Source organism: Pleurodeles waltl, chromosome 11 (assembly GCF_031143425.1).
Source record: "Pleurodeles waltl isolate 20211129_DDA chromosome 11, aPleWal1.hap1.20221129, whole genome shotgun sequence".
Lineage (NCBI taxonomy): Eukaryota > Metazoa > Chordata > Amphibia > Caudata > Salamandridae > Pleurodeles > Pleurodeles waltl.
In genome coordinates this window covers 105104382-105126342 of record NC_090450.1, presented here as the reverse complement: position 1 = coordinate 105126342, position 21961 = coordinate 105104382, and positions in this window count along the sequence as shown.

Genomic DNA, 21961 nt, shown 5'->3' with positions numbered 1-21961 from the left:
CAGTCTTTACAAATGCAGGTGTGCCCACCTCTCCCTTCTCTCAGCCCAGAAAGGCTTTACAATATGTAGATGCACCTCTGTGTCACCTCCACCCTCCCTGTGTTCAGGCTGTCTAAGAAGTATGCACAAAGCCCCAACTGTCAGTCTGCCCAGACGTTGATTGGAGACAAGCTGCAAAACACCAAAGTTATAAGCACAGATAAATGCGCACTTTCTAGAAGTGGCATTTCTGTGATAGTAATAAAAAATACACCTACACCAGTAAGCAGCATTTCTTACCACTGTCACAACCATACCAAACATGCCTACGCTACCCCTCATAAATCAAACAATACCCCTTGCAATATGGTACATGTCCTGCCTTCTACATACATGGCACCCCGCCCAAAGGGCTAGCTAGGGCGTACCTTAGGGGTGACTTACATGTAGTAAAAGGAGAGTTCTAGGCTTGGCAATTAAATTTAGATGCCAGGTCCCTGTGGCAGGAAACTGTGCACACAGGCTCTGTGCTAGCAGGCCTTAGATAGGTTTGACAGGCTACTTCAGTGGGTGACGCAAGCCGCGCTGCAGGCCCACTAGTAGCATTTAATTTACAGGCCCTGGGTATAGGGATACCACTTTACAAGGGACTTATAGGTAAATTAAATATGCCAATCAGGTATAATCCAATCATACCAAATTTGTAAGAGAGAGCACATGCACTTTAGCACTGGTTAGCAGTGAAAAAGTGCTCAGAGTCAAAACGTCAGCCAACAAAGGTCAGAAAAATAAGGAGGCAAAAGTAAAAAGTCTGGGGAATGACCCTGTAAAAGGGCCAGGTCCAACACCTATGCTACTGGTTTGTCATTTATGTTTGGATGCAACAGGCCACATTCAGAGCAATGCAGAGCTGAGCTACTTATAACTTACTCCCCCACCATGCACTGCTTATGACATCACATATTATATCTTTCATGACATGTTCTATGACATCATACCCATCCCCCAGGTCTAAAATTCAAGAGGAGGGGCTTGCAGCCACCCACCCTGAGCCTTATTATGCCCAAGGGACCCCATCCTCTGGGGCCAAATATAATAAACAGGGGAGGTGGCTGTGCAGTCCCCCTCCATGAGTTTTATCAGGCCCCAGGGATCATATCACCCAAGCCAATTAAAGTGTGGGGGGTGCCACCCCCCTGAGCCTTTTAAGGCCTCAGGGACCTTATCCCCTGGGGCTGGGTAATTAATTAAGCGAGTGGGGCACACATTCCCCCTCCCTGGGCCTAATTAGACCCCATTGATCCTATCTCCCATGGACAACATTTTAATGTAAGGGGAGGAGGGTCATGCAGTCCCCCACTGCAAGCATTTATAGGCCCCGGGACCCCATCCCCGGGGCTGTATCTTATTTTAAAGGGGAGAGGGACAGGCAGCCCACCGTCCAAACCTGTTAAATATGAGTGTCCTTGTGCCCACCTGGGGCACCCATGGCCAGCACCCTGGTAGCTGCAAGAGGACCCCAAGTGTCCCTGCAGCCCCAGTCAGCTTCCTGCATGGTGCAGGAAATGGCATTGCTCCTGCAAATTGGGAGCAGCTATTTATGCTGCTCCCTCTGGGTGGGAGCAATCTGTTGTTACGGTTTCCTGTCTGCATCAGTGAGGGGAACTGGTCACAAATCTGCTCCCAGATCCTGGGAGTATTTTTAAAGCTCTTGCTGGCTGGGAACAGACTTGGGCGGTCATTATGAACCAGGTGGGAAAGACCGCATCGCCAGCGGTGGCGGTAACTACCGCCAACAGGCCGGTGGTGCAGACAGCCAAATAAAGGAGCATAAGAGAAACAGCCAGTGGCCCATCAACCACCATTTTGGTAGTACCACCGACAACAGCGGAGGCTATCTTCAGCCTGGTGGAAAGGCCCAACCCGACTACCGTATATTGAAACACGACACCGCCATCAGTTCCGGGGCGGGAACCACCGCCACGCAAAGCCTGTCAGAAATGACCCATATAAAGGGAAACATTCACCGGAGGCACACAGAACACGCCGATGCCGACATGGAGCAAAAGTTGGAAATAATCCAGTGCTCCTCCTTGCCATATTTCTCCAGGACCATGACCACTGACGAAGACGATGATGGTAAGTACCGCAGCCTAGCACACCTGGAAGGAAAGGGCACAATTACACAACCACCCACCCCACCCACACTGCAATGCACACCCAACCCCTCCCACCACCCAAAGCCGTACATACCCTAACCAAATTTACTTACCAGACACAAGCCAACAAATACCTACACCAATGCACATCCCTGTGCACACCACACCCACACAGTGGGTCAACAGAGCACCAACACATCTGCTGGCAACAGAATTTATTCCCTACAATACCCCATTTTTTCAAACAAGGCCATTGGCCAGTCCATTTCAAATTCCCAGAAGGGCAAATATAGCCCACACTTGACTCCTACAATGGAAAAGAAAACTCCACTGAGAAGGGGAAACTGTGGGGCAGCCAGGCACCTCAGGATTCAGGGGCAGGGGGTCGTGGGGGTGGGGACTCCGGTTTGGAAGGGGTGGTCTTGTGCGTAGGTCCTGGAGGCAGAGAGGGTTTGGGCTTGCCCTTGGGAGGAGGAGGAGTGGGCCTGGACTGGGGGTGGCAGAGGGGCCAGGGGCAACATTGGCCTTCTTCCTCACTGGGGAAGGGGCACAGGAATAGGTAGGGCGGACTGGGGAGGGCTTAGATGAGGAAGGAGTGTGTTTCTGGAGGCCAAGAGAAAGTTTGGGCACAAGACGGGGTGGGCCAGTAGGTTCAAACAGGTCAACACAGGAGAGGAAAAGCTTTTGAGGAGACAGGTTTGGGAGTGGAAGTTGAGGGAGTGGTGGAATGAGGTGTAGGTTTGCTGTGCTTGGATGAAGGTGTCTGTACAGTATGTCCATGTTTGGTGGATGTGTGTGGAGTTGATGTCTGGGAGCGTTTCTGTGTCCTGGGAGGAGGGGGTGGGCACAGTGGGGGAAGTGGATGTGTCTGTGTCTGCCTTGGAATGTTGGGTGTGTGCCTGCATGTGGTGGGACGTGTGGTGCTTTTGTTTGTCTGCCTGCTTCTTGGGTGTTGATGTGGGTGCATGGCTGTCTGCATGTGTGCTTGGGATGGGAGAAGGGAGTGGGGTGCTGGAAGGGGTAGAGGTGGTGGGAGGGGGGCAGAAAGACCAGGGACACTGGCTACCATCAAAGAGGAGGCCAGAGCCTGAAAAGACCTCTGTAGGCCAGACATTGTACCGTGAATGCCTTCCAGGAACACATTGCATTGCTGCATCTTTGATGCCAGCCCCTGGATGGCATTCACAATGGTTGTCTGACCTACAGAGATGCTCCTCAGGAGGTCAATAGCCTCCTCAGTGAGGGCAGCAGGGCTTACGGGGCAGGAGCTGAGGTACCTGGGGCAAGGGAGACACCCACTCTCCTGGTTGAGCGGGCACGGGCTACTTGCAGGGAGCTACTGGGAGGGCGGTGATGGTATGGGGGTGGTGGGAGATGATAAAGAATGGGTCGGCCCAGTAGGGTCTGCTACCACCAGGGAGCTGCCATCGGAGGAGGTGTCGGAATCACTACCTCCAGTGGTAGTTGCTTCCCCCATGGTACTCCCCTCACCTTCCAACCCACTGGTCCCCTTGGCATCGGTGGACTCTGCCTCCTGGGAACTGTGGGCTGCAGCATCCCCTCTCACCAGTGCCTCAGCTCCCTCATCAGATAATGCTAAAGCACACAAGGACACAAGGGCACAATGGGGTTGGGGGCCACAAAATAAGAAAGAAGTATGTTAAGTCAAGGTCAAACATATGTGTTTGCACTCCTACACCACCACCCATCTCAGGCACTAACCCCCAGAAGACACAATATTTAACATGAATGTGCCCCTGACCGGTAGGCAAGATCCCACAGTACACTACATGACCATCATGGCCCCCTACTCTGATACACTTTGCAATGGGATACAATGAGAGAAGATGGCAAGACAACAAATCTGCAAATCAATGAGGCTACATCTAAACCAGTCCCAGCCATATCTATCTAAGGGCACAATCTCCTGGATGTAGAGGGGGGCAGGACTGCAGGGATACACCTGTCTATGTCCCTGGCACTACAATGCCTGAACTCCATGGCACCTAACGACACTCAGCACAGTAGCATTACAATAGTGTTGGTACTCACACCCTTGTGGCTGCTGTGCTGCCTTCAAGAGCCCATCCAAATTGGGATAGGCCACTTCCAGTATGCGGGCCATTAGGGGGGTCAGGGTCCAACTGGCACTTCTCCCACGTTGGGAGGCTGTCCCCTGCTGGGCCTCTCTGGTCGTCCTGGTCCAGTGCCGCAGGTCCTCCCACCGCTTCCCGCAGTCGGTGCTCCAAAGGTTGTAGACTTCCAGGGTCCGCACTTCCTTGGTTATGGCTTGCCACAGTCCTTTCTTCTGATGGGCACTGACCTGCATGGGACACACAGAGTAAAGAAACAGACATCAGTGTGTCAAATGACATGCCAGTTTGACCTGACATGGCCCATGGAGACACACATATTGACAATAGCCAAGAAAACAACTGCCAGACACATTACAGGTACAGGTAAGCATCCACACAGTGAACAAAAACACCTACATCATCTGCCACATTCACACGCCTTCATGGATGCAACTTACCTGAGCCTCTGATTGCCCATACACCTTTGCATACAGTGGTAGGACCCCATCCACAAGCTTCTCCAGCTCCTCCTCGGTGAAGGCCGGGGCCCATTCCCCTATAGCTTGTGCCATCTTGAGGACCAGAGTCAGGACACAGGAGCTCACGCAGTGTAGTTCCGTCCCTCTCGAGATGCAGGAGTCAAGTGGCAAGGGCACATCAAAATTGTGGTATTTCCCGCTGCGTGTGCACCGGTTACCGCCGAAGGTGATCGTGATTGGCCCTGATTCCCCATAGACACCAATGATATCCAATGAACAGGTGCACATCAGTGATCACCACCTACCACCATGATGACTAACGCCACTGGAATGAAGTCACTTCCTGCACCGCACTACCTTTAGGGCAGGGGGCTGCCATTTTGCATCCACCACGCTTTCATAGTCTGTCCGGGATCCTAATCCATGAATCCATTCCCTCTCAGATTCATCGAGTACTGGTATGATCAGTGATCCTCCTCATAGAATCATGGTGGGAAGTGATGCAATGACACATACACACCTCACCAGACATTACCCTGACAGGATTACCATGTTCTCTGCGCCTGTGTGAGGGACAATAGTGTTGCATGTACAAGATGAATGGTGGAACAATGTAATTGAAGTGCTTGTCGCAATTCAATGTGTCTCTCTTCCACCCCCATAGGTACAGACCCGTGTGGTGAGGTAGGGCCCCATCTGTTTACAGACCCCTGGTTGATCTGGCCACCATGGAAGAACGTCATAGCATCATCACTTACCACATGAATCGAGCCACAATCCTGGAACTCTGTGCAAATTGAGCCTGTTCTGATGCCAGCTAATAGGAATCCCCATGCCATACTAACAACTCTGCAGGTACTATCTGTGCTACATTTTCTGGCAACAGGCTCATTCCAAGTTACAGCGGGCATGGCAGCCTGGGTATCTCTCCCAATGTTCATCAACATCTTGTCTAATTTTCTCGATTCCTTTGTGCAACACCTGCAAAAGTATGTCTAATTTCCCGAAAGGGCTGATCTCACCTCCATCAAATCTGGATTTTATGCTTTTGCAAATATCCCCATGTGATAGGTGCCATTGATGGTACCCACATAGCCCTCATACACCCAAGAGTAAATGAACAGGTGTTCATAAATCGTAAAAGCTTTCACTCCATGAATGTCCAATTGGTGTGTACTGCTGATCAGTCCATTACTCATGTCAATGCAAGGTTCCCAGGATCAGTCCATGACTCCTTTGTCCTGAGAAAGCGCAGTGTACCACAGATGATGGGACAACTACAGGGGGACAGAGCTTGGCTCATGGGTGAGTGTGTATGATACTGGATCATTTAGAAAGCTGGCAGGAATGCTGTATGCAAGTAGATAGTGTGAGTTTCAACCTTATTTTGCCATCTTTTTCAGGGGATTCTGGCTACCCAAACATGCGATGGCTCCTGACACCTGTGAGGAATCCTAGGACAGATGCAGAAATCCATTATAATGAGGCACATGGTCGCACTAGACGGGTCTTTGAGCAGACGGACCATAGGACTCCTCAAGGTAAGATTTTGTTGTCTCCATCTCTCTGGAAGATCCCTGTGCTATGTCCCTGACAAGGTATGTTAGATAGCGGTGTCCTGCTGCATGCTTCACAACTTGGCTTTGAGGAATGCTATCCCACTACTGGATGAGAAGGATGCTGCCCAACCACCCCTGCCACCTAAGAAGATGGATGAGAGTGATGGGGAAGAGGAAGGGCAAGACATCGACTCCAGGACCCAGCTAATCCGGCTATATTTGCAGTGACTCTCAGGTACTGTTCTATGATGCCAATGGGTCTACTGCATTGTTTCAGGGTGACTCATCTGCAAAGTGCTGTGGTGTACCTTACCAATGATGTGTAAACTTCATGAATGAAGAGGGATATGTGTTTTATAGCAATGGAATGTATAGTATGACATACTTGAAACACTGCAGTCTGTTGGACCCCCTCATGCAATGAAAACGGCCTCATGATGGTAACTGGCTATTATATTCACATTTCCATTTGAGTTGTCATATTAATGAAGGACAGTTATTTTGAGTGCACAAGTGTATTTATTCTCAGACAAGACATCCATGAGGGATGGGGCAGTGGAAGGGAGTGAGCACATTGTGAACAATATCTGAGGTGCATTTCCACAGCTGTATCAGAGGGGTATAGTCCATGGGGCCATTGGAAGATGGTGATATGTCAGTGGCATGTCGACAAGGTAGCTCAGTGGCACACAAGGGAGACAGTTCAGGGCAAAGTCACCTCCCTGCGGTGGCCTTTGTCTTGGCTGGTGTTTTACAGGGATGTCTGGGTGAGGCCACATTTGCAAGGGGGAAGCTGGGCTGCCATGGAAGAGGTGCTGGTGTCCTGTGAGTCCTCTGGCAGTGCCACCAATCCATTAGCAGCTGCAGATGTGGGTGGCAAGGCATTGTCCTGGCTAGTGGAAAGGGCCTGCAGGTGGGTGGTGGACTCATGCTGGCTTTGGTACTGGTGCTGCAACACCCCTGCAATGGAGGCCATGGTAGCATTGAGCTGTTTCCATTGCTCCATGGCATCCTGATGGCATGCTACATGTAACCTCTGATTCTCCTCCAGCGTGGCCAGGATCTGGGCCATCCTGTCCTGGGAATGGTGGTATGCTCCCAAGACCTCAGCAAGGGCCTCCTGGGCAGCAGCATCCCTCCTTGGGCCACTCCCCCGACCCACTGCTCCCCTCCCACTGGCCCTAGTCCCCTGTACCTGTGTCCCCTCAACTCGCTGCCTGTCCCACTTGCACTGGGCCCTTCATCATTCTGCTTGGTGGTGGGTGGAAACTTGGGCCTCTGTACTTATGCAGCCAGTCCATGGCTTGGAGACACTGGTGTAGGGGCATTGTGCCAGAGCTGATGGTGGTGGCTGAGTGGTAGGAGCGTCAGTGGTGTTGTGGGTGTGGCTTCTGTAGGGTGACTGTCCAGGGTTGTGGGATGGCCCAGGGATTTCCTCTGTGCCCCAAATAGCTGCGGCTCGACCCTGAGTATTTCATCCACTAAGGTCCTCAGCTCCCTGTCGGTAAAGCAGGGGTGCTTAGGGGGTGCCATGGTGTGTGTTGTGGGTGGTGTGTTGTGGGTGTGTTGGTTACGGTGTTGTTGTGTGGTTGTGTGTGTTGCCTGTGATGGTGTGTATGCTGTGTTTGATTTTTGCTGGTGGTTTTGTGTGTGTGACATGTGTGCTGGTTGTTTGAGTATGTGTGCTGTGGTATCGATTTCTTTGGTGTTGCAAAGGATTGTGGGTTGTGTATGTGTGTATTTTATGGTGGCGTGGATGTGTGTCAGGTGTGTGCTCTAAATATTTGCCAATGTGTGCTTCTGTTGTTGGCGGGTCCCGTTTCTGAGCGAAGCGGTCGTTACCGATAATGGTCTTTCAACATTCAGTGTCAGCCGCACTGATTTGTGCATTATTGTTTGTTGGGTGGGGGTGTGTAGGGATGGCGGTGGCAGGGTGCTATGTCCTGACTTTTCACCGTCGTTGGCCCTGGCAGTGAGTGGAGGTTGTCAATTTTTGGCAGATTGTGCTTTTGCCATCATTATTCGGCAGTGTGCAGTCCAGCGCCACTGGCAGTCTTTTGTTCACACTCAGCTCGGCGGTTGGCGGTGATTGCTGCCAAGTTCATAATGAGTGCCTTGTTGTTTGACCCCGTTTTGTGAACACTTTGAAAATGCTCCCACCAGACGTGAGCAATCACGTTTCCCTGCCCACTTCAGTAAGGCAGGCAAAGTACTGCGTCCCAGGGGTGGGCTCCTTGGGACACAGTAACAAAAGGCTCAGAGAGGGAGGCTGTGTGTATCCCCTCTCTGTTCTTTGAAGCTTCGGCCTTGGGGGATGGGGCTCCAGGGCCTTTTTAAGGCCACATGGCCATTTGCCTTTTAAAATGGTTTGGCCATGGTAAATGGGGTTCCAGGGGCCAAATACAGGTTGGGATAGGGGGCCCTAACACCCCCTCACTCAAATTAGTTAAATTGGGCCCTGATAGATGGGACCTGGGGGGCCCTAAATGGGCTGGGGACTGCTGATGCCCTCACACCCATATTTATGTATTAAAAACCGGCAGCTGCAATTTTGTTTCTTTTTTGCTGCAATCCCGTGGAACTCCTGCAGGATTGTGGTAAATTATGTCTTTTTTTTATTTTGGCTTTGGAGTGGTCCTTCTAGGTCCAACCACCCCCCCCCCCCCCCACCCATTGAGGCCTAGAGGGGTAGTGAGTCCTTGCCCTGCTGCCTTATATTATTTTATAATTTTTTTAAGTTCAGGACAGGGGACTAAGGGCCTTGTTATATGTTTGGTGGTCTGTGGACCGTCATAGCGGCGTTGGTGATCCAACTGCTGTGTTGTTGGCGGTCAGACTGCCGTATTACGAGTCATGCCAGCCTACGGTGCAAAGGCCACCACAGTCCTGCCAGCACTGCCAGGCAGCACAGACTGGCATAGTCACGAGGCAGCACAAACTGGCCGGCAGAGCCTGTGTTGCAGCCAAACACATTATGAGGTTGCACAGCACCAAAGTGACCATGGGGGTACAAACGCTGAGTATAAAGGGAGACACTCACCTGCAGGCATCCTCACACGTCTGGTACCACCATGGAGCCCATCAAACAGGTCCTGCCGCTGCTAATGATCATTGATGGAGCACAAAATCCACGTTGCGATGGACTCAACCGACCGTAAGTACACATACCAACCAGTATCATTACACTCAACAATAGATCGTGGCTCCGTGAGCCACATCATATTGGGGTGACGCTACGGGCACCAAGCACACTTCTCATAGTGTCCAGCATCAGAATCAGGCACAAAGAAGGACACATTTATAATAACAATACTTCCCATTTGGGCAGGTCACTCACACTGCACTGCAACACTACACAAAAACACATCTGTTCATCTCAGGCACAGGGACAGTGAAGTGTACGCAACATTGTCTCACAACACCAACAACACAGCAACATCACATCTACAAAGGCATCTCACACACTCACATTCCTCACATATGTATGGATGTGGCATGGAGCACAAACACCACTACCAGCAAACAGCCCTGCAATGGACACACACATCACGAACATTGCAACACAGTGGAAGGACAATGGGATGCACAATACACAGAGAGACAAATGTAGAAGCGCACTAATCAAACCATATCTTCACAATAGGGATGCGACCATCAGGAGCACTCATGAAAGGAGTCTGCTCTGGGAGACATATCACTTTGCACATGCCCCTTAAACAACAGTTGCACAGGAACTGGCCCTACATGTTTTTAAGGGACAAACAATACTAGGCCCAGATGACATACCTATCTGCACAATGGGGAAGTATCATGGGGACAAGTCTAACACCATACATGCTCACATTGGGCAACACAAGATGAAATACTTACAATACCAGACTGTACACAATGCCATGACACCACCATTGAATTTACACCCACACATCCATGCAGTCAACATACACCCTTGTTTTGGGGACACCAGCACTGACCACAAAGTTGGATACAGCAGACAACACAAAATAAATCAGCGAGCAAACTGAAACACACACAACAGTAGACAGACAACACAAGTCACTCAGAAACAACATAAAGATAGAAAATGAATTGCTGGACAAATGTATACCCCACCCAAAAATAAAAACAGTTTGGGTTTATTAGATTTAAACTTGAAAACCCCAAGGCCACTGGCCAGTCCATTTTGTTCCACACAGGCATATCACTGTGCTGTCACTTGACTCCTAACTGCCAGGGAACCTCCACAGGAAGGGGCATTAATTGGGCATGCAGGCACCTCAGGGATCACCTTTTGGTGGGTTCTGATTTGGGAGGGGTGGGCTTGGGTTTGGGAGAGGTGGACTGCTTCTTCTGGGGGAAGGGCAATGGGTGATTGCAGGGGGGGTGTGACAGGGGAGAACTTGGAGGTGGAAGAGATGGGTTGGGAGGAGGGTCGGCGCCTCTTTGGTTGGGAGCAGGGGTGGAGGGAATAGGGGAAAGGTCAAGGTCAAATTAAAAAAACTTTATTTGGAACATGGGGACGGTCAGCAGAAGGGGATGAGGATTTGGAGGTTGAAGGAGTGGTTGTCTGCTGTGTAGGTGTGGATGTCATGGGTGTGTCTGTGTGGGAGGTATGCTTGTGTTTGGTGTTATCTGTTGCATAGGTGAGTGTGTGCATTTGTGTGTCTTGGGCGGCTGGGAGGTGGAGATGCTGGTGCATGGAGTGGTAGATGTGGGTGTGTCTGTTGAGGTGGTGTCTGCAGGTATGCCGGTTGTGGTGGATGTCTATGTGCTTGTTGGGGTGGTATCTGTGGTTATGCTGGGTGTGGTGGCTGTGTCACTGACTGTTGTTGTGGTGCCTGTGAGTATGCTTGATGTTGTGTGTGGGCTAGTGTGGGTGGTGGGGTGTCTAGAGAAGTGGTGACTGATGTTGTGTGTGTGGGTGTTTGTTGTTTGTTTGCATGCTTGTGTGTTTTCTAGTACTTTTGTCTCTTTATGCTGCTCTTGTGTGTTGAGGTAGGTGCCTGTGGATTGGTCTGTGTGCTTGGTGTAGTTAGGGGAATGGGAAATTTGGACTGGAAAGAGGGAGGTGTATGAGGTACAGAAGTTGGGGGTGGGGGGTGACTGACTGCTGTCAATGTAGAGGCCAGAGCATTAAACGATCTCTGTAAGCCAGACATTGCACCTTAAATGCCCTCCAGGAATACATTAGCCTGCTGTAGTTGGGTTGCCAATCAATGAATGGCAATCACAATGGCAGTCTGACCACAGAGCTACTCCTCAGGAGGTCAATAGCCTCCTCACTGAGAGTGGCAGGGGTTACAGGGACTGGGGCAGAGGTGCCTGTGGCAAAGGAGACACCCACCCTTTTGGGTGAGCAGGCATCTGAACTGAGTGGGGAGAAACAGGGAGGATGGTGATAGAATAGGTGGTGGTGGACAACGATGGTACAGGGGTATGCCCTGATAGGTCCGCCACCACTAGGAAGGGTCTACTGGAAAAAGCCATGTGTCAACTTTATGCCTGCTCTGAGCGGGCAGTAAAAGTTTGGCGCAGTGAAGTTGCAGAATGACACAGTGAAATGTAAAATTCACTGTGTCAGTCCTGCATGCCTTTTTTCAGTGAGAACCCCTACCCTGCATACATTATACCTGGAGCAGTTAAATGTGACTCAGGGCTTTACAAACTGATGCTTTGGGTCCAATGTGTTAGTTTGTGAATATGGAGCAGCGTAATGCACTTCTAGCGCCACCGTTGCATTAAAAAGAAATGAGTCAGAGGTGACCCAAAGGGCTTGTAAATGATGCCCTGAGTGTGTAATCTATCACAGTGTGTCGTTAATACTATCCTAGTGCACAAATGTATGACGCTCTGAATGAAAGAGTGCATATTAGCTCAAATGGTCTCTATTTAGTTTGGTTTCAAAATTGATTGTGTAACTTAAAAAATATTTTTTGCAAGAAGTCTAAATTTTTGACTAAGAAATGTCAGAAATATATGGCCCTATTAGTACTTTTAAGTAGAAATATCAGATTGTTCAAACATGAATATGGATCAGTAACAGAGAAAAGTTAATATTCTTTTCTCAGATTTTTTTTTCCTAAAAAGGTTCAACTATTTGCACGCCCTGTGGATTCCAAAGAGACGGGGAGATTTTGAACAGATGTTTAAGCCCATGTGAAATACCTAGCTGTTAATACATTTGGAAACAAAACACTGAAAAAGGGCGATGCTGCTAGTCATTAGCATTCTATTTCTGTGAAAATGTATGCATTTTGAGGATGGTTAAACGTAGTTGTATGTGTATACAAATAGGAATGGCTTATAAGTGATTAGAGAGTGTGAATGTGTTTTCCTTGCGCTCTTGTAACCTCCATTGTGAGGACGGACTTTTAAGAATTTGATCTGCATGCCTTTATTGATTATTTTCTTTCCTTGACTCTAGACAACAGGTTGGTTGATTGATTTCACAGTACTGTATATGACCTGCTCCTGATGATTATGTAGGGCGACCCTTAGGATTCTGTGTTAGCTTGATTGATTAAATTCACAGAAATTGATTGTCCACTCCTGATGATTCTTTAGCTTGACCATTGCAATTCGGTGTTAGATTGATTCATTTCATGAGACTTCACTTGCCCTGCATTTTTGTTAATTGCATTTTTTCATCTAACTTTGAAAACAACATACAAGGGAACATAGATGGATCACATTCTAAGCAGGAAAACGAAATATGAAGGCCTCAGAAAGGAGCAGAAGGCACGTTTCATCACATGAATGGTAAGAAACACGTTTTAATAGATTCATTAAATTTAAATGCAATTGGATTCGGGCTGCACTCTCTGACATTTCTGTTATTCAAGTAGTTTGTCAATCTAATTAATTAATGCAATTACACCAAAGTTATTGTCTTATGCACACACAGGTGCAGATGAAAGGGGTCAGTTTGACAGCGAATCATTAATGGAACAGTAAAATATGGGGAACACAAAAAGTGTTCTTCATTTGGGGTACAAAATATTCATTTCTGAATGATTCACAAGAATTCAAATTTGCAGCTACACTAGATGCTTCATGAAGCAAAATACTTTTTTTCTTTTAATTATTATTTATTAAGGATGTTACAATAAGTAAAGCGATCACAAAATAATATGAAAGAAAAAGAAGCAGCACACGGCATCACTAAAACAAAAACCAGAATTAAAAAACAAATAAATACAACAGGTGTCTGGAACAGATAGATACTCAAGAAAATAAATTATCCCACACCCTTCTAAACCGCTCCTAAGTCTTAAAGCCTCTAGCTTTATGGACAGCATCCTCAGGTCTATAAATCTGTAGAAAGAGTGTCCATCATTCTGAGACTGTTGGGGGTTTATGTTGTACCCAGAATCTTGTTATGCAGAACCGGCTACGATAATCGCAGTCGAGATCACTGAGGTGTTTCTTGAGTTGATATCTTGCTTGTGACCCAACATAATATCCCTTACCCCCCCCATTCATTAGGACACTGCAGGTGAAAAGACAGCAGCTGCACAACACCTAACTAAGAGGGTTGAAGTGAGGGGCATTCAACAAATGTGTACAAGATTAGCATCATACTGATCAAACTTGGGGCAACGTGTCTTATAATTTAGATTATTACTAGTCCATTTGCATCACCTAGTAAATATGGTGACAGAGAATGGCCTCTTAATGGCATATTAGCGTAGAAAAAATTATTCTAGTGTGGCACTAAGAGGTTCTGGTACTGTGTAAATCTGGCCCTAAGTAGCCAAACCAGATCGATCATCCGTCCAGTCGATCGGCATGAGCCAATACAAGACCCTGATCAAAGGGTGACGGTCTGGCTTGTAAAGGTAAATCAAGAGGTTGTGAACCACGTTAACAACCATTGAAACCAAATTACGATTAAAGAAATAACAGATTTGTAGATATTTAAAAAAGCGACGCTGGGGAAGACCGCACTGTACTTGCAGTGTCGAGACAGAATATACTCCACTTAAGATAAACAGCTGCCCGAGAGTCGAAACACCACAGTTCACCCATTTTAAAAACACTGGATCTTGAAAGATGGACGCGAAAGGTAGGATTGACCCAAATTAGTGTGTGTGAATAAATGACCGGGTACTAATTTCACACCATGAAGCAAAATCCAACCAACTGTGGCAATAAACTACAGCAGCATTAAACTGTGCAATGACAGATTTCTAATTATGGTTTTAAGATGCTGTAATGCGTGCCATTTGAGTTCAACGATGTTTCTATATGGTACTGTGGGTTTAGGACAACTGGGTATAAGCCCTGTGAACAGGAAAGTTATGATCGGTAAATTAAAAGTGTTATGTTGCGGATGTTGTGATCATTTTTTGTGATTGATTGTAACCAGAAAAATCTGAACTCATTTCAGGTACCACTTTAAAAAATACAATAACGTAGAGCTTTTCCTATGCATTACGCATGGCAGATACTTAAACGTAAATATTTTGCGACCGGAGACTATTGAAGTAGGAATAACACAAAATCAGAAGTGCCACAGTGTAATGAATTAGCAGAAGGTGTGCAATTATGTTTTTGAGAACACGTCATAGCTATACTCTAGAAGATAATGTACTAGAGACTAACGGCTACATATACGCCTTGACAAGCGACACGGTATCCCGCCAGGGAGTGAAGTTCAAGTCCTCCTCCACACTGGCAAAGGGATATCTGCTGGCATATTCCTTTGCAGCAATGACGTTTGTGGTCTGGCACCACAGTTGAAGCTCCTCCTTTGCAAGATACTTCTGTTCAGAGGTAAACAAATTAGAGTTTATATTTTCTGAACAAAAAATAAATGGTTAATGTTAGACATGGCATCCATGGCGTCTTTGCCCCTGAGTTGTTGCCTTCTGATCTCCTGTTTTTGGCTACTCTTGCTGAATTCATTTTTAGTGGGTGTAGGAATCAGGACACCTCATCACAATAACCAGTGCTAACGTGCATTTCCTCTTTCCTTATAACATGGTAAGATTGGTTTATCCATAATTGGCAAATTTGATTCAGTCAATCGATAAAAAAAAACACAACATAAAAGTACACGAATACAGTAAAGCATGCATATATCAAGTTTATCCTTAGCAATAAATATATCATAAAAGTTCAAAAATATAATAAAAACAGACATAAAAGGTTGTATCATAACAAATCATAAATACTAAAAAAGCACACATACGTATTCAGCTTCTCCTTTGCATTCTGCATCCAGTAACAATTAATCACATAAAGTGCTAAATGCGATAAAAGCAGGCATATGTGCCCAAGAGCCTTCTAATATCCAACCCACAATGTTCTGGCCTAAAACGCATAATAAAAGCAAAGATTAGAAAGAATTGTGCAGAAAAGTCTAGTTTAATCAAAGTGCATTGTGCCCCTAGAGTGCACTGCAGCACACAGAAATAAACTTATCCCCTTCGCTGCCAGGCCTTTTCCCCCTCCTGTGCCGAGCCTTTTTTTGGCTATTTGGGGCAGTTCAGGCTTAGGCCCTCATAACTTTTTGTTCACATAAGCTACCCACGCCAAATTTGTGTCCTTTTTTTCCAACATCCTAGGGATTCTAGAGGTACCCAGACTTTGTGGGTTCCCCTGAAGGAGACCAAGAAATTAGCCAAAATACAGTGACAATTTTGTTTTTTTTTCAAAACAATGGGAAAAAAGGGCTTCAGAAGGCAGCTCGTGGTTTTTTCCCTGAAAATGGCATCAACAAAGGGTTTGCGGTGGCAAGATCACCATCTTCCCAGCTTTCAGGAACAGGCAGACTTGAATTGGAAAACCCAATTTTTCAATACAATTTTGACATTTTACTGGGACATACCCCATTTTTACTATTTTTTGTGCTTTCAGCCTCCTTCCAGTTAGTGACCAAAATGGTTGAGAAACCAATGCTGTATCCCAGAAAGCTACACATTTCTGAAAAGTAGACAACATTCTGAATTCAGCAAGGGGTCATTTATGTACATCCTACAAGTGTTTCCTACAGAAAATACCAGCTGAAATAAAAATATATTGAAATTAAGGTAAAAAGAAAAATGCCATTTCCTCCCCGTTTTACTCTGTAACTTTTTCCTGCGATGTCAGATTTTTGAAAGCAATATACCGTTACATCAGCTGGACTCTTGTGGGTGCGGGGATATATAGGGCTTGTAGGTTCATCAAGAACTCTAGGTACTCAGAGCCATAAAATGAGCTGCACCTTGCAATGGGTTTTTATTCTATACCGGGTCTACAGCAATTCATTTGCTGAAATATAAAAAGTGAAAAATAGGTATCAAGAAAACCTTTGTATTTCCAAAATGGCCACAAGATAAGGTGTTGAGAAGCAGTGGTTATTTGCACATCTCTAAATTCCGGGTTGCCCATACTAGCATGTGAATTCTTCATCCCAAATGGCATCACTTTAAATTGAAAGTGTCCATCTGATGTAGAGAATGCTGACCTCTCCTTGGCCCCCTCAGTTAAGGCAATCTGCCAGTACCCAGATGTTAAATCAAACGTACTGAGGTACTTGGCAGCTCCCAACCGGTCAATGAGCTCATCAGCTCGGGGGATGGGATGTGCGTCAGTCTTGCTGACCGCATTGAGTCCCCGGTAGTCCACACAGAACCTGAGTTCTGGGGTGGCACCAGGTGCAGCAGCCTTTGGCACCAATACCACTGGGCTGGCCCAAGGACTGCTGGAGTGCTCAATAACCCTTGGGTAAGCATTTTGGATACCTCATCCTTAATGCATGTCCTGACCCTGTCAGTCACCCTATAAACCTTCTGTTTAATAGGTGTACTGTCCCCAGTGTCCACATCATGTGTGCACAAGTGTGTGACTCCTGGGATCAGGGAAAACATTGAGGAAAACTGTCCCAACACGTGGCGACAGTCACCTTGCTGCTCCTCAGTCAGGGAGGGGGAGAGGATCACTCCCTCCACTGACCCATCTTTTTCTCCTGCAGACAGGAGGTCAGGAAGAGGCTCACTCTCCTCCTCTACCCCATCATCTGTCGCAAGGAGCATGGACAGTTCAGTACCCTCAAAGTGAGGTTTGAGGCAGTTGACATGCAGGACCCTTAAAGGGTTCCGTGGAGACCGCAAGTCCACCAGGTAGGTGACTTCACTCTTGCGCTCCACCACCTCAAATGGCCCAGTCCACTTATCCTGGAGCGCCCTACGCTCCACTGGTGCCATCACCCACACTTTTTGACCAGGTTGAAACTCGACCAGAGTGGCATTCTGGTCATACCACCGGTTCATATCCTCCTGGCTTGCTTCCAGGTTCTCCTGAGTGAGACTCCTGAAGCGGGCAGTCTGGTTTCTCAAAGCCAGCATGTAACTGAATACATCCTGGGGGGGTTTACTAGGAGCTTTCTCCAAAGCTTCCTTAACCAGACTCAAGGGTCCCCTCACAGGGTGGCCATAAATCAGCTCAAAGGGACTAAACCCAAGTCCCTTTTGAGGCACCTCCCTGTAGGCGAACAGAAGGCATGGTAAGAGGACGTCCCACTTCCGCCTCAAGGGCTCTGACAGGCCCATGATCATGCCTTTTAAGGTGCGGTTGAATCTCTCAACAAGACCATTACTTTGGGGGTGGTAAGGGGTGGTGAACTTGTAGGTTACCCCACACTCCTTCCACAGAGTCTTCATATACGTGGATATGAAGTTGGTACTCCTATCAGATACCACTTCCTTGGGGAACTCCATGCAGGTAAAAACCCCCATCAATGCACGACCCACCACAGGGGAAGTGATTGATCTCAAAGGAATGGCTTCTGGGTACCGGGTGACGTGGTCCACCAAGACCAGGATAAACCTGTTGCCCATGGCTGTCTTGGGATCCAGAGGCCCCACAATGTCAATGTCTACCCTCTCAAAGGGAGTACTTACAACAGGCAAAGGCTGGAGGGGAGCTTTACATTTCCTCCTGTGGTTCTAAAAATTCTGGACCCATGTAATTTACTTTGCCACAGCAGTACGATTTTAGTATCAAAAGACCGATAATGACTAGTACACTAAGCATGAGCATTTTCGCTCAATTCCAGCAGCGTTTTCACCTCGAAATCGCCATTTTCGTCCTGCACTCGTGGCTCCCATTTTATACACGGCAGCCATTTTAAAAAGTTGCCCTCACATAGGCTTATAATACAGTCAGATTTGATTCCAAGGACACGTACACCTTGATTGACTTTTCTCTGACCTGGGCAAGCTGGAACCATTGCCTCAGGCCAAACCTGTTTGGTCAGTCCCTCTCCCAGTGGCCGAATCAGATAGCATCAAGGCACACCAGGCCATAAAACCCTTATTATCGCTCACACACCCTGCCTAACTTGCTCACACCTGCACCTGCTCTTTTCTTCTTCTTACTTTACGAGGGGGAGGTGCCCGTTTTTATTGGGGGTCCACACTTATCTGATGTGAAATTCTAGGCCTTGCCGGGTAATTTATTATGGGCTGGATGACATGAAATATGAGGTTTCATCATGACACTGGTTTTTCCTTTGTAGTGAAAACATGTGAATGACCAACCAAAATGTCAAGAATGTTTGCCTGAAGCTTAAAAAACTGTATATAAGGAAACCTGATTTTGCATTGACACACAGTCTCCTGAGAACATACAAATCGTGCTGTTGTACTTCTAGGACACTTGTCAATTGGTTGCAGCCAATAAATTCGATCTTTGACTTCACCTAGAAGACTCTGAGTTTCTGTAGTCTGAATCAGGAAAGTACCCGAGGTCTTTGGGTGTACCCTGGCACCGCTGGGTTACCGGATCAGTACCGGTTCTGAAAAACCCAGTACCTCACTCCCACTCTTGCCAATTGCCTGAAAAGTCTGACAAGATCTGCAATGTGCATCTGAGTGCCTGCGCATTAGGGGCCAGTAAAAGTGGGTGACAAGCCTCTCAAAGGTCTTGTCCTGCCCCAAATGTCCAGCTAAAGGCACATCATGAGCCAACCCCAGTAGGAAGGCCCTGAAGCACTGGGGTACCACCAGCACACGGGCTGACCCAGGCTCAGGAACCTTAGGCTCGCTATACAGGAGGTCATCCTCCCAATAAATCAGGTGTGATCCTGGCTCCTTGCCAGCCGCCTGGTCTGCAGCATGCTGCCGCAAACCGTCCAAAGTAGGGCATGTCTTCTGTGCTGCACAGAATGCTTCCCTGGTGGGCCCCCCTTCCTGCTGCCACTGCGACAGCTCAGGGACCTCCCCCAGTTCAGCCACCTGTTCCCCTGTAGGCTCCAGGGCGTCACCCTCAGGCTCCGCCTCCTCCCGGACTGTGGGAATGTCTGGGGTCGGTTTCCTGCGCCCCCTGCCCTTCCTCTTCTTGGCGGTCCCCTGGGCCACTGTTTCAGGCTCCAGGGGCTCTAGATTACCCTGACAGGCTGCTATTGACCGGGTGGTTACGCATACCCACCCAGGCAGACCCAACATCTCCAAGTGAGACCTGTGTTCCACCTCCTTCCAAGGGGAATCCTCCAGGTCATTGCCTAGCAAACAATCAACAGGCATGGTTGGACTCACAGCTACCTTCAAGAAACCTGAGACCCCCACCCCCCCCATTCAAAGGGAACCTGCGCCACTCTGCACAGGCGCTCTGAGTTGTCCACTGCAACTACTTGGTGAAGTACCCGGGGATCAATCTGCTCTTCAGACATCAGGTGACTCCTCATTGTTTATGACGGCTGTTGTCGGTTCCATTTCATTACATAAGTGTAGGTTTGTTCGGGGATGACCGATGGTGACTTCAATTGGATGCGCCCTTTCCATTCATGAATTCATCTACATTATGGATTATCTCTAAATGAGATACTCTATCATGGCTGCCGTGCTAGTTAGCCGGTAACCGATTCGGAGTCCGTCATTGATTTTGCAACTTTGTTGTAGCAGGTCTTTAGACTCGCATTCGTTGCCTAGCAACGCGCGAGCCAGCCGACTTCCGGGTTTTGCTCTATTTCATTTCCCACGACCGCGCTTCCTTCGTCATTACGGGAGCGCGACCCGGGGTAGGAGCAACTCCCGACGGCCAGCCCTAACCAAGTGAGTGTTCACAGATTTCTGAGGTGCGTGACTGGGGAATAGTTTACTGCACACCGGCAGTCTCGAGGGGTCACATGTTTCCATACGTTTTTACTCGCACACATTTTTCAGTCGTATGCTATTCGACTGAATTAGCATTACTTGGACTGCCTCATGGTAACCTTGATTCTGTTAACAATAAACAGACAGTTCATAAGATGAGCCTTTCACTGACCGGATAGTTCGGTCTTCCCTGACTTGGCGGATTTTGAATGTATCTGTGAGGGATACTGCTAGAATTATACTGTTCTTAGTTACGATAAATACCTACCAAACCGTAATTTTCTGTTACAATTGAGACAACTACAATTTATGAGTGAATACGCAACCAAGTGGGACCACTCTCTCCCCATTGACTATTTCTCTCCTTTTTGATTACGTACTTTTAAGTGTTGGGTATCTGACTCATGGTTACCCGCTCTAGATAGTTGAAGTATGTGTTTCCTTGACTCTCACACCTGTCCTGTTACCATATGTTTCTTTATATGACATGCAGCGTGTTAGGTGGAGCAGGCCTAAGGTCTGCGTGATCCCATGAAGTTCTGTCTCAAATTGGGAGGGTAAGCATAATCTGTTTACTACACTGGCATGACGTGCTACCTTTTCACAATCACCCTGTGCCACTTTACTCAATACTCTCTTTACTATATTAGATTCTTTCTACACTGACCAGAGCACTAATCAATGTTATGATTTTCATACATTTTCAGGGCGACGAATAGGAATGACATACTGGGTCAAAATGGACTTATGTAAGTGACTGACGATACTAATCTCCCTGTTTTTGATTGTCAGCTGTCATAGGCAAGAGTAGTTTGAGCTTATATTTGGAGAAGCATTATTTCATTAGGTCCTGAGGAAGCGTCATTGGATCCTTTATGGACCGGATAGACGCGAAACATGTCGACCCGATTTTGAGGTGGGTCTTGTAGTTCTTGACTACCCGATTTTGTGTGATACAGTTTGAGAGTGGTCGAGCATCACGTCGACCTTACTCTCCTGGTAATTGTTTTTAATCTTGGCCTGCACCCCACATCAATAAAGATAGTTCTTATAGAGGGTTTTTGAGCCAATTTTACTCTTTGTTTATCTGCTTGCTCTCCTTTTCTTTCTTTGTTTTCCCTACTCACCTGCGGGATAGTGCGGCATGGAAAAAAAAAAAAAGAACTCCGTCAAAGAGCTCCCCGAAAGGGTGGTGCCCGTCAGACATTGCAGCGCCAGTCTGACGAGGAGCTGGTCCGATGATGAAGCATGACACCCATCTGGGTGTGTGAGGACTCTTGTCCTATTGAATAGGACTCCCTAGTACTCACCCTGTCTTCTTCTTATTGCTCTTTAGGAACAGTGCATTATATCATTAGTAACTGTTACTGGAGGGTATGCACTGGACCTTTAATTCCTCCGAATCCCTTTATTTTTTGATGACTCCTCACTGTAGTCACACTGGCTCCTGTGTCTCTCAGAGCCTCCACCCTCTGTTAATTAATGGTCACCCACTGCCTGTACTTCTTAGTGTTTTCAGGCACTAGGGTTCTCTGGACCATCTCACTGTCCCCTAGTGAGACAAGGGTCATCTCAGCTGGTTCCCACCCACCTGAAACCAACTCCTCCCCAAGCGCTACACTGGCCAAACCC